Below are 13878 nucleotides of genomic sequence, written 5' to 3'. Positions count from 1 at the left end.
TGGATTAGCAGTGTTAATATAGTACAGACACTATTGTTGGATTAGCAGTGTTAATATAGTACAGACACCAAGCACTATTGTTGGATTAGCAGTGTTAATATAGTACAGACACCCAGCACTATTGTTCAATTAGCAGTGCACTAACATTGACAGGACAGTTACAGCCACAAGTTCACTGGTTAGGTAGGACACAAGATATCTGTTAGATAGGAACAACAGTAACGTTATTGATACAAACCCTCAATGTGAAGTGATATTAATCCATAAATACAGAGCACAAGTACAACCCTTTTATATAAACCTTTTAAGGTAGTAAGAAAATAAACATTCACTTAATATTTCAACAAGTCACCTGCTAGTAAATCACCTGCTGGTAATAACTAGCGTGACATTGTAGTGCAGAGACCAACGGTGCTCGTTAGCTCGTCATTAACACGGCTAGCTAAGACAGCAACAACTTGGTTAACTGGCTGAAATAGGTCTTCAATTCATGAACGGCTAAATAAATATACACAGAGCCACATTCGCTATTGACTTTAGGATATATGAACCAGTTTTCCAAAACCACTACTGTGTTATACAGTTTGAAACAGTTTTTATGTACAGAGGAAGAGGACTCGAACCTGCTCTCAGAATATCTGTCAGACTGAGGAGCGGGCAGACCAACTTCCCAAATAGGGGAGAAGCACTCAAAACACACTAGTTGTTCTTTCAAAGAAAATAATACAAAAATGGTAGGTCCGAAGTCCTCTCGTATTACCAACATTACTACAATGGCAGCAAATATTTTAATGAATTCAGTAACACATAATGAAAGGAAACGTTATTTATATCACCCCTTTTCCTGAGGTGAATGGTTTCACCCATTACTCTCCCGGAACTGAGGCTTTGACATCAACAGTTTCACTTTGTTCCACCTTTGGTGAGCAAAACAGCTAATAACGTAGCTAAATACTGACATTATCCTCCATCGAGATATCTGTTCATATCTAAATACATGGCTCTGCTTTGGTCTATTCCATTGATATTGTCAACCTGAACATTACATTGTGTAGCTCCCTTCAGTAACCACGAGCACAACCGTTCCTTGATTTTAACTGGCGGCTTTATTCTGTAGTTTTAGTCAGAATTATCACCTTCCGTGAGAACTATAAAGTAAATGAAAAATACAGTCAAGCACACTCTTACAACCTTATCTTACGAGTGACTTATTAGCTTGGTATAACTCTGAAGTGCTAACATACATAACAGTTTAACCGGCGTTATAACGGGTTCAGATTAAACACATGAATAAAGGAGAAAATACCTCTTGAAAAAATACGGCTGCTTATTACAGAAGGGAGGAAATCAAACTTCACACTTATTAGTCCTGGCATGAATTCACACTTCATCCTAACATACACTCTTCAACCTTTATGAACTACACCCGATGACATGAAAACTTAGCTAACGCAGCGCAGGATTGCCTTCCCTCCAAAAGTGTGTTGCTACAATAAGGATCCCCGTTACAACAATTACAATTAGCTACGTAGTTCCGCTTGTATTATCATTTCCCCCGCACAGCGGACACGTAAACAATTCAAACAAAAGACAACGACATAACCTGTAAGTCTAACTGTCAGTTACACATTGAACATGTGAGTCATTTAGCAGACGCTCTTATCCAGAGAGACTTACAGTAGTGACTGGATACATTTTCATACGTTGCATTGGCAGGACAATTCCATTAGTAGTTGGGAGGAGAGCAGAAACAGCCTAACACCTCCACTGATACTGTGTAACCTGTCTGCAGTCAACCAGCCATCCAGACTGAAGTGAAGGCCTTGTTACAGAATGAAAACACCTTCTCTTTCGTAGGCATGGCAACCTGTAAACATGTCAGTGGCGTCACAATGTTGCACAACAGCAGCAGAACATTGGATGGAGGGTCATTGTATCATTACACAGTGTCCCTGTCTATTCTACTGTATTGGTACATGTGGTATTACAATACATTAGAAGATCTGTAGACGGCAGCATTGAAACAATTTACAACACATCGTCAACTAGCAACCTACTCTGTTTCAGTGCTGTTTAAATATCCCACTTATTTTATTCTGCTGTTAGAGGCCATCAGTAGAGACAGTCAGGAAAATAGTCTTTGTAGCAAGTTTTTTACTGTCAAACCATGGGAAGTGTGTCTATATAGGCAAGTACATATACAATTAGGATTTTACTTTAAGGTCAAATGTACTGTAACTGTCTAGTTGTGAAGAGAATCTAAATATATTGTTTATTGACCTCTCCATTCTAGCACCATACATTCTGTTATTTGCTGATCTCCTCTCCATTCTAGCACCATACGTTCTGTTGTTTACTGATCTCCTCTCCATTCTAGCACCATACGTTCTGTTGTTTACTGATCTCCTCTCCATTCTAGCACCATACGTTCTGTTGTTTACTGTCCTCCTCCCCATTCTAGCATTCTAGGGCCATTCCCCCCAGAAATGTCCGGGAACTTGCAGGTGCCTTGGTGGAAGAGTGGGGTAACATCCCACAGCAATAACTGGTAAATCTGGTGCAGTACATGAGGAAATGCACTGCAGTACTTAATGCAGCTGGTGGCCACACCTGATACTGCCTGTTCCTTTTGATTTTGACCCCTCCCCCCTTTGTTCAGGGACACATATTACATTTCTGTTAGTCACATGTCTGTGGAACTTGTTCAGTTTATGTCTCAGTTGTTGAATCTTGTTATGTTCATACAAATATTTACACATGTTAAGTTTGCTGAAAATAAAGGCAGTTGACAGTGAGAGGACATTTCTTTTTTTGCTGAGTTTAGTTCTTACTGACAGACTGGGTTGGTAGAAGGAGACAGGGGAGGAGAGAGAGAGAGACTGGGTTGGTAGAAGGAGACAGGGGAGGAGGGAGTGAGAGATGAGAGAGAGAGATAGGACTTATTGACAGACTGGGTTGGTAGAAGGAGACAGGGGAGGAGGGAGAGAGATGAGAGAGATATAGGACTTATTGACAGACTGAGTTGGTAGAAGGAGACAGGGGAGGAGGGAGAGAGAGACTGGGTTGGTAGAAGGAGACAGGGGAGGAGGGAGAGAGAGACTGGGTTGGTAGAAGGAGACAGGGGAGGAGGGAGAGAGAGACTGGGTTGGTAGAAGGAGACAGGGGAGGAGGGAGAGAGAGACTGACATTTAAATCTACAATGTATTTTTACCACTGACTTCTCACCAGTCATGTCATCATAACAGTAACCTGTTCCTCTCTTGGCCCAGCCTGACCCTGACATATAGCATCAGGCCTGTTGAGTTGACTTGGGTAACAGACCTCTAGCTTCTACACCACATCCCCCCTTCTCCTGCTCTAACATGAGACCTCATCAGTACTCATTTTGGGTGCTGGTACTGTTTATATTTAGGTGCTGGAACATTAAGCCAATATTCTATAAGAGGTGAACTCAAGCAGTGGAAAGTTAGAGGTGATATTATAGGACACTATGTGAAATGTTGCTGCTCTGTCAGCAGTTTCCTGTGGAGTTTTTTTTTAACATATCAGTTTGCTGTCGTGTGTTCAACCACTGATCCAAGATAAGTTGCTAAGAAGTTAATCTCACATCATTGAAGTTAGGACGTAATGAGAGAGAAGTCATATAGCCTAGCAGTATTTTCCACTCATCAGTCCACTCTTTATGATAGCAGACTGTGGAGCCCCAGGTAGAGACAGATATGATACCTGCAGTGGTACTGATGACCCTGTTGTGGAGCAGAGGTATGATGCTGTTATACTGCTATACACTTGTGACAGTTACTGAGATATGTTTTGATATTGTAAGATATATTATAATTTGCAGGGTTAGTAAAATAACATGCAACTGGAAGCAGACAGTAAAAATGTGTCTCAAAGCAGGATGATGATGTGATCACCTGTAAATGTACTTTACTGTAGTCTAACTGTCCATCTGGGGACAGGCACTAATGTCAGTTAAGTTGTGATGGTGTCATGCATCTGACTGTTGTATTTTCAGTGTGTCAATGATTGATTGTATCTGTCTCTATGTAAATGAATGAGAGTATATATTATGTATTATATATTATATTGGTGTTATGTTAGAGTAGGAGAAGGGAGGGGTGTAGATGCTAGAGGTCTATGAGCTAAGTCAAGATCAACAGGTCCAACACTATACGTCACGAAGAGAGAGAGAATGAGAGAGAGAGAGAGAGAGAGAGAGAGAGAGACATGAGAAGAGAGGAGGGGTGGGGAGAGATTTGAGGAGGAGGAGAGAGAGAGGGTAGGGAGAGAGGAGGGTTGGGGAGAGAGAAAGGGAGGGGAGAGAGAGGGTGGGGAGAGAGGAGGGTTGGGGAGAGAGAAGGGGAGGGGAGAGAGAACGGGAGGGGTGATGGGAAAGGAGGGCGTAGAGCAAGATAGGTGAGAGAGGAGGGTAGGGGAGAGAGAAGGGGAGGGGAGAGAGAAAGGGAGGGGTGATGGGAAAGGAGGGCATAGAGCAAGATAGGTGAGAGAGGAGGGTAGGTGAGAGAGATTTGAGAAGTAGAAAAGAGGGAAGGGTAGAGTAGAGATGATGGGAGGGAGGGGATAGAGAGATTTGCGGAGGAGAGAAGAGGGTAGGTGAGAGAGGAGGGTAGGGGAGAGAGAAGGGTGGAGGAGAGAAGAGGGTAGGGGAGAGAGGAGGGTAGGGGAGAGAGGAGGGCAGGGGAGAGAGGAGGGTAGGGGAGAGAGGAGGGTGGAGGAGAGATGGGGAATGTGTTTACACATGGGTGTTGTTGCACCATACAACTGTCATCCCCATCATATCATGAAAGGTAATGTTATGTTGATTTAACCTCTGCCTCTCTCTTCCTCTGACTCCTCCCTTTCTCTCTATCTCTCTGTCTCTCTCTCCCTTTCTCCTCTGTCTCTCTCTTTCTCCTCAGATCTCCAGGCTCAAAGCGTCAGTCCACCAGGTAGGTAGAGTATAAATCTACAGTGATTATAGCAGTTCAATATTAGTAAACTTTATTATACCACATGAAGAAAGTCATGTGTCCATACAAACCATTCTAAACCCCAATAACAAGTAGTGTTTTATGGAACTACTAATACTTGACATATTATATATTATATTGGTCTGATGTTAGAGTAGGAGAAGGGGGGTTTAGATGATAGAGGTCTGTTACCAAGGCAACAGGTCTGATGCTATCTGTCAGGAAGAGAGAGAGAGGAACAGAGAGAGAGAGAGAGAAGGCGTGGAGAGAAAGTGAGATGTCAACAGAGATAGGGCTGACAGACTAACATGCAGCCAACTGAATATCTTGTCTTTACTGACTTCTCACCAGTGATGTCATCATAACCAGCAACCTTTTCCACTCTTGGTCCGGCTCATCTTGACCATGACCTCTGAAATGAATGATTAAAAAAATTATTAAAAAAACAAATAAATAGATTTAATCTCATCTGCATAGAGAGTTACACATTTGCATGGAAGGGGAATGTACACTACATGACCAAGAGTATGTGGACACCTGCTCATCTAACATCTCATTCCAAAATCATGGGCATTAATATGGAGTTGGTCCCCATTTGCTGCTATAACAGCCTCCACTCTTCTGGGAAGGTTTTCCACTAGATGATGGAACATTGCTGCGGGGACTTGATTCCATTCAGCCACAACAGCAATAGGGAGGTTGGGCGATTAGGCCTGGCTCACAGTCAACGTTTCAATTCATCCCTAAAGGTATTCAATGGGGTTAAGGTCAGGGCTCTGCGCAGGCCAGTAAAGTTCTTCCACATCGATCTCAACAAACTATCTCTGTATGGACCTTGCGTTGTGTACAGGGGCATTGTCATGCTGAAACAGGAAAGGGCCTTCCCCAAACTGTTGCCACAAAGTTGGAAGCACAAAATAATCTAGAATGTCACTGTAGCGAATAGACTTCCCTTCAATGAAACTAAGGGGCCCAAACCATGACAAACAGCCCCAGACCATTATCCCTCCTCCGCCAAACTTTACAGTTGGCACTATGATTTGGGGCAGGTAGCGTTCTCCTGGGTCTGCCAAACCCAGGTTCGTGGTTCGAACTGCCAGATGGTGAAACGTTAACATTATAATGGTCTAATGTTAGAGTAGGAGAAGGGTGTACTGTAGATGCTAGAGGTCTCTGAGCTGAGTCAAGTTCTACAGGTCCAACGCTATATGTCAGGAAGAGTGAGAGAATGAGAGAGAGAACAAGAGAGAGAGCAAGAGAGAGAACGAGAGAGAGAGAAGTGAGGACAGAGAGAGAGGGAGAGAGAGGGCCCTCTCAGCAAGCTGGCTCCACTAGCGCCCTCTCAGCCACCTGGCTCCACTAGCTTCCTCTCTGCCACCTGGCTCAACTAGGGCCCCCTCAGCTAGCCGGCTCCACTAGGGCCCTCTCAGCCAGATGTGGTGGCGATTGTAGCATATAAATATTTGATGCCAACCATCAAAAAATGTGGGATGTCAGCAAAGCCACTACACAACACTAAACAATACATTAATTGCACTATCATGATGGATTGACAGCATGGCCAATATTTTTATGTTTTATCATTTAAGCTGCATTCAACCACTGATCTGAGATAAGTTACTAAGAAGTTTATCTCACATCAAAGACCTAATGACATAGAAGTCATATAGCCCAGCAGTATTTTACAGTCTTCATGACAGTAGACTGGTATAGATCAATGGAGCCCCAGTTAGAGACAGACGTGATACCTCAAATCAAATCAAATCAAATGTTATTCGTCACATGCGCCGAATACAACAGGTGAAGACCATACAATGAAATGCTGAATACAACAGGTGAAGACCATACAATGAAATGCTGACTACAACAGGTGAAGACCATACAATGAAATGCTGAATACAACAGGTGAAGACCATACAATGAAATGCTGAATACAACAGGTGAAGACCATACAATGAAATGCTAAATACAACAGGTGAAGACCATACAATGAAATGCTAAATACAACAGGTGAAGACCATACAATGAAATGCTGACTACAACAGGTGAAGACCATACAATGAAATGCTGACTACAACAGGTGAAGACCTCACAATGAAATGCTGACTACAACAGGTGAAGACCATACAATGAAATGCTGACTACAACAGGTGAAGACCATACAATGAAATGCTGACTACAACAGGTGAAGACCATACAATGAAATGCTAAATACAACAGGTGAAGACCATACAATGAAATGCTAAATACAACAGGTGAAGACCATACAATGAAATGCTGACTACAACAGGTGAAGACCATACAATGAAATGCTGACTACAACAGGTGAAGACCTCACAATGAAATGCTGACTACAACAGGTGAAGACCATACAATGAAATGCTGACTACAACAGGTGAAGACCATACAATGAAATGCTGACTACAACAGGTGAAGACCATACAATGAAATGCTGAATACAACAGGTGAAGACCATACAATGAAATGCTGAATACAACAGGTGAAGACCATACAATGAAATGCTGAATACAACAGGTGAAGACCATACAATGAAATGCTGACTACAACAGGTGAAGACCATACAATGAAATGCTGACTACAACAGGTGAAGACCATACAATGAAATGCTGAATACAACAGGTGAAGACCATACAATGAAATGCTGAATACAACAGGTGAAGACCATACAATGAAATGCTGACTACAACAGGTGAAGACCATACAATGAAATGCTGACTACAACAGGTGAAGACCATACAATGAAATGCTGACTACAACAGGTGAAGACCATACAATGAAATGCTGAATACAACAGGTGAAGACCATACAATGAAATGCTGAATACAACAGGTGAAGACCATACAATGAAATGCTGACTACAACAGGTGAAGACCATACAATGAAATGCTGAATACAACAGGTGAAGACCATACAATGAAATGCTGACTACAACAGGTGAAGACCATACAATGAAATGCTGACTACAACAGGTGAAGACCATACAATGAAATGCTGAATACAACAGGTGAAGACCATACAATGAAATGCTGACTACAACAGGTGTAGTAGACCTGAATGCTTACAAACAAGCCCCGAACCAACAGTGCAGTTAAAACAAGAAATAAGAATTAGAATTAGAAATAAAAGTGACAAGTAATTAAAGAGCAGCAGTAAAATAACAATCGTGAGACTATATACAGGGGGGTGCTGGTGTAGAGTCAATAGTGAGACTATATACAGGGGGGTGCTGGTGTAGAGTCAATAGTGAGACTATATACAGGGGGGTGCTGGTGTAGAGTCAATAGTGAGACTATATACAGGGGGGTGCTGGTGTAGAGTAAATAGTGAGACTATATACAGGGGGGTGCTGGTGTAGAGTAAATAGTGAGACTATATACAGGGGGGTGCTGGTGTAGAGTCAATAGTGAGACTATATACAGGGGGGTGCTGGTGTAGAGTCAATAGTGAGACTATATACAGGGGGGTGCTGGTGTAGAGTAAATAGTGAGACTATATACAGGGGGGTGCTGGTGTAGAGTCAATAGTGAGACTATATACAGGGGGGTGCTGGTGTAGAGTCAATAGTGAGACTATATACAAAGGGGTGCTGGTGTAGAGTAAATAGTGAGACTATATACAAGGGGGTGCTGGTGTAGAGTCAATAGTGAGACTATATACAAAGGGGTGCTGGTGTAGAGTAAATAGTGAGACTATATACAGGGGGGTGCTGGTGTAGAGTCAATAGTGAGACTATATACAAAGGGGTGCTGGTGTAGAGTCAATAGTGAGACTATATACAGGGGGGTGCTGGTGTAGAGTAAATAGTGAGACTATATACAAAGGGGTGCTGGTGTAGAGTAAATAGTGAGACTATATACAGGGGGGTGCTGGTGTAGAGTAAATAGTGAGACTATATACAGGGGGGTGCTGGTGTAGAGTAAATAGTGAGACTATATACAGGGGGGTGCTGGTGTAGAGTCAATAGTGAGACTATATACAGGGGGGTGCTGGTGTAGAGTAAATAGTGAGACTATATACAGGGGGGTGCTGGTGTAGAGTCAATAGTGAGACTATATACAAAGGGGTGCTGGTGTAGAGTAAATAGTGAGACTATATACAAGGGGGTGCTGGTGTAGAGTCAATAGTGAGAATATATACAGGGGGGTGCTGGTGTAGAGTCAATAGTGAGACTATATACAGGGGGGTGCTGGTGTAGAGTCAATGTGTGGGGGCACTGGTTCGTAGAGGTAATATGTACATGTAGGTAGAGTTATTAAAGTGACTATGTATAGATGATAACAGAGTGCAGCAGTGGTGTAAAAGAGGGGGGGGGGGGGGCAATGCAAATAGTCTGGGTAGCTATTTGATTAGATGTTCAGGAGTCTTATGGCTTGGGTGTAGAAGCTGTTTAGAAGCCTCTTGGACCTAGACTTGGCGCTCCGGAACCGCTTGCCGTGTGGTAGCAGAGAGAACAGTATGACTGTGATGGCTGGAGTCTTTGACCATTTTTAGGGCCTTCCTCTGACAATGCCTGGTAAAATGTTCCTGGATGGCAGAATGATTAGGGTCATTGTCCTGCTGGAAGGTGAACATACGTCCCAGTCTCAAATCTCTGGAAGACGGAAACAGGTTTCCCTCAAGAATTTCCCTGTATTTAGCTCCATCCACCATTCCTTCAATTATAACCAGTTTCACAGTCCCTGCCAATGGAAAAACATCCCCACAGCATGATGCTGCCACCACCATGCTTCACTGTGGGGATGGTGTTCTCGGGGTGATGTGAGGTGTTGGGTTTGCGCCAGACATAACGTTTTCCTTGATGGCCAAAAACCGCAATTTTAGTCTCATCTGGCCAGAGTACCTTCTTCCATATGTCTCCCACCTGCCTTTTGGTGAACACCATTTATGTTTGCTTATTGTTTCCTTTAACCTCTTTCAGCTGTTTTTATGTTCGGAAAAATAACGTTCCCTGTGTAAACGGCCTATTTCTCCGGCCCATATGCTAGAATATGCATATAAATTGACAGATTAGGATAGAAAACACTCTAAAGTTTCCAAAACTGTTAAAATATTGTCTGTGAGTATAACAGAACTGATATTGCAGGCGAAACCCTGAGGAAAATCAAACCAGGAAGTGGTTTCTATTTTGAAAACTCCATGTTCCATAGCCTGCCTTTGCTCCATTTAAAGGGATATCAACCAGATTCCTTTTCCTATCACTTCCTCAAGGTGTCAACAGTCTTTAGACATAGTTTCAGGCTTTTATTTAGAAAAATGAGTGAGAAAGATAACATCGCATCATTGTATGGCTGGGTACCAGCAGCGTTTTGTATGCGCAACAGAGCTTGGGAAGCCATTGCCTTTCCCTCTCCTACTGAAAAATACAGTTGTGGTTGATATATTATCGATTATATATTTTAAAACAACCTGAGGATTGATTATAAAAACGTTTGACATGTTTCTGTGGACATTACGGATACTATTTGGAATTTTCGTCTGCGTTGTCGTGACCGCTCTTTCCTGTGGATTTCTGAACATAACGCGCCAAACAAACGGAGATATTTTGGATATAAAAATAATCTTTATGGAACAAAAATAACATTTATTGTGTAACTGGGACTCTCGTGATTGAAAACATCCGAAGATCATCAAAGGGAAACGATTAATTTGATTGGTTTTCTGATTTTCGTGACCAAGCTACTTTGATGCTAGGTGTTCATAATGTTTTGTTGAGCGATTGATAAGCTTGGATTGCTTTCGCTGTAAAGCATATTTTCAAAATCTGACACGACAGGTGGATTAACAAAATGCTAAACTGTGTTTTGCTATATTGCACTTGTGATTTCATGAGTATAAATATTTTTAGTAATATTATTTGAATGTGGCGCTATGCAATTCAGCGGTTGTTGATGAAAATTATCCCACTAACGGGATAGGTAGCGTCAAGAAGTTAACTTGTAGCGTAGCATCCGCGTAATCTGACCAATTCTGTATTGAGCGAGCCACTGATCCTTCTTGCTTTAGTTTTTACTTGTTTGCAGGAATCAGGAGGATATAATTATGGTCAGATTTTCCAATTGGAGGGCGGGGGAGAGCTTTACATGCATCTCTGTGTGTGAGAAGAGTAGAAGAGTGGGTAGAAGAGTAGAAGAGTGGGGGAGAAGAGTAGGGGAGAAGAGTAGGGGAGAAGAGTAGAAGAGTGGGGGAGAAGAGTAGAAGAGTGGGGGAGAAGAGTAGAAGAGTGGGGGAGAAGAGTAGAAGGGTGGGGGAGAAGAGTAGGGGAGAAGAGTAGAAGAGTAGAAGAAAGGGGAGAAGAGATGAAGGGAGGAGGTGGAGGAAGAGGAGAGGGAGAGAAGAGGAGATGAGAGAGGTGGAGAGCGGCAGAAGAGGAGAAGAGATGAGAGAGGTGGAGAGCGGCAGAAGAGGAGAAGAGATGAGAGAGGTGGAGAGCGGCAGAAGAGGAGAAGAGATGAGAGAGGTGGAGAGCGGCAGAAGAGATGGGGAGGAAGAGCGCGGCATAAGAGGAGAAGAGAGGGGGAGAAGGAGGAGTGGAGACGGGGGAGATTAGGAGAGGGGGAGGAGAGGGGGAGAAGAGGGTAGGGGAAGAAAGGGAGAGAATAGGAGAAGAGTAGAAGAGAGAGGGGGAGGAGAGGGTAGGGGAAGAAAGGGAGAGAATAGGAGAAGAGTAGAAGAGAGAGGGGGAGGAGTGTAGAGGCGAGGGGGAAAAGATGAGAAGAGAGGGGGAGAAATGGAGGAGAGAGGGAGAGGAGAGGGGGAGAGGGAGGGGATATGGGGAGAATAGGAGTTGGGGGAAATTGTACAATCTGAAAGGTGGCATCCTATGATGTTGCCATGTTGAAAGTCACTGAGATCTTCATTAAGGCCATTCTACTGACAATGTTTGTCTATGGAGATTGCATGGCTGAGTGCTTGATTTTATACATCTGTCAGGAAGGGGTGTGGCTGAAATGGAGTCCACTAATCAATCACATTTATTTATTTACTTCTTATATTAGCTGATGTCACAAAGTGCTGTACAGAAACCTAGAACCCAAGATGTTCAAACGTTCATAGACGACCAGCAGGGTCAAATAATAATAATCACAGTGGTTGTTGAGGGTGCAACAGGTCAGCACCTCAGGAGTAAATGTCAGTTGTCTTTTCATAGCCGATCCTTCAGAGTATCTCTACCGCTCCTGCTGTCTCTAGAGAGTTGAAAACAGCAGGTCTGGGACAGGAAGCACGTCCGTGAACAGGTCAGGGTTCCAGAGCTGCAGGCAGAACAGTTGAAACTGGAGCAGCAGCACGACCAGATGGGGAGAGCATTTGAAGGGGTGTCCACATACTTTTGTATATATAGTGTATGTACACATGGGTGTTGTTGCACCATACCAACGATAAGCCTGTCTTCCCCATCACATCATGAAAGGTCATGTTGATGTTCATTTAACCTCTGTCTCTCTCTTCCTCTGACTCCTCCCTTTCTCCTTTGTTTCTCTCTATCTCTCTGTCTCTTTCACTCTCTTTCTCCTCTGTCTCTGTCTTTCTCCTCAGATCTCCAGGCTCAAAGCGTCAGTCCACCAGGTAGGTAGAGTATTAATCTACAGTGATTATAGCAGTTCAATATTAGTCAACTTTATTATCCCACATGGAGAAATTCATGTGTCCATACAAACCATTCTAAAACCCCAACAACAAGTAGTGTTTCATGGAACTACTAATACTTGTCAACCACAAAGCATTACTGCTGTTAGAATAACAGAATCACTGTCATCATCTGTCCTCACCACTGTGTTTTCCTCTCTGCTGTTTACAGATAAATACTCAGTCAGACTGGTGAATGGGACCACTTCCTGTTCTGGTACAGTGGATGTCCTCTACAGAGGAGAGTGGTTGGGTCTATGTTTTAGGTGGTGGGACATGATGAGAGAGGTTAAGGTTGTGTGTAGAGAGCTGGACTGTGGGAATCCTGTAGCTGAAACTAGAGGACCTCTGATTGAAGATGGAAGAAGAGGAGTCACGATGTGGAGTTGTAGGAGAGATGAGTCTTCTATTAGACAGTGTAACATCATAGGAGGACTTGGTGTCTGTGATGGTGGATATTATCGTCATGTGACCTGTTCAGGTAAGAGACTGATTGAGAGATTTATTTATACATTATACAATATTACCATGTATCATGTTTTATGTGTTTTTATTTCAATTAAATAGAGGGAGAGATGTCAGATGTATTTAAACATTATATTTGTGTTTGTCATATTGGTTTATGGGAGATGTTCATGGGCAGATCATTGTAGTTCAGATGGTACTGAAGTGAAGCTGCCTGATGGATGTCCAGCTGTTTATTTTCTATAAAGTGAAGTGAACTTATTCCTGTCTCCTGCCTGCATTGTTCCCAACCCGATCCTGAGTGACTAAGAACCCATTTCTCCCTCTTACAGTATCAAACATAGCAAACTACTATCTTTTATCCAACATATTTGTGTTTAGTCCTTGACAGTGTCATCAACAAAACTGATTGAATGTTCAACCAACTCTTTTTCTCCAGAGTCTGTGCGGCTTGTGGATGGAGCTGGTCTCTGCTCTGGGAGAGTGGAGGTGAAGTCCAATCAGTCCTGGGCCTCAGTGTGTGAAGCTGACTTTGACCGACAGGATGCAGAGGTAGTCTGTAGGGATGTTGGCTGTGGGGCTCCTGCAGCTCTACAGGGGGGGCTCTATGGAGAAGGTGAGGGTCAGACCTGGGATAAAGAGTTCCAGTGTAAAGGCAATGAGTCCCTTCTCCTGGACTGTGACACCTCAGACAGAAAAAACAACACCTGCCTACCTGGTAATGCTGTTGGACTCACCTGCTCAGGTAAGAAACAGTTTGTCACTCAATCAACATTGTTTCTCACCTGGAGTGAAG

The 13878-nt window shown here is 43.1% G+C and overlaps 1 long non-coding RNA gene across 1 annotated transcript; it reads left to right on the top strand.

The window, feature by feature from the left end:
• Positions 1–868: 868 nt before the first annotated feature.
• Positions 869–13569, top strand: LOC110514180. The gene is made up of 4 exons (XR_005037625.1): positions 869–922; positions 4923–4952; positions 12790–13098; positions 13522–13569. It is a non-coding gene; the product is annotated as an uncharacterized LOC110514180 (long non-coding RNA).
• Positions 13570–13878: the final 309 nt, after the last annotated feature.

The sequence above is a fragment of the Oncorhynchus mykiss genome, chromosome 19 (assembly GCF_013265735.2).
Source record: "Oncorhynchus mykiss isolate Arlee chromosome 19, USDA_OmykA_1.1, whole genome shotgun sequence".
Classification (NCBI taxonomy): Eukaryota; Metazoa; Chordata; class Actinopteri; order Salmoniformes; family Salmonidae; genus Oncorhynchus; species Oncorhynchus mykiss.
This window is presented reverse-complemented; position numbering and strand designations above follow the sequence as displayed.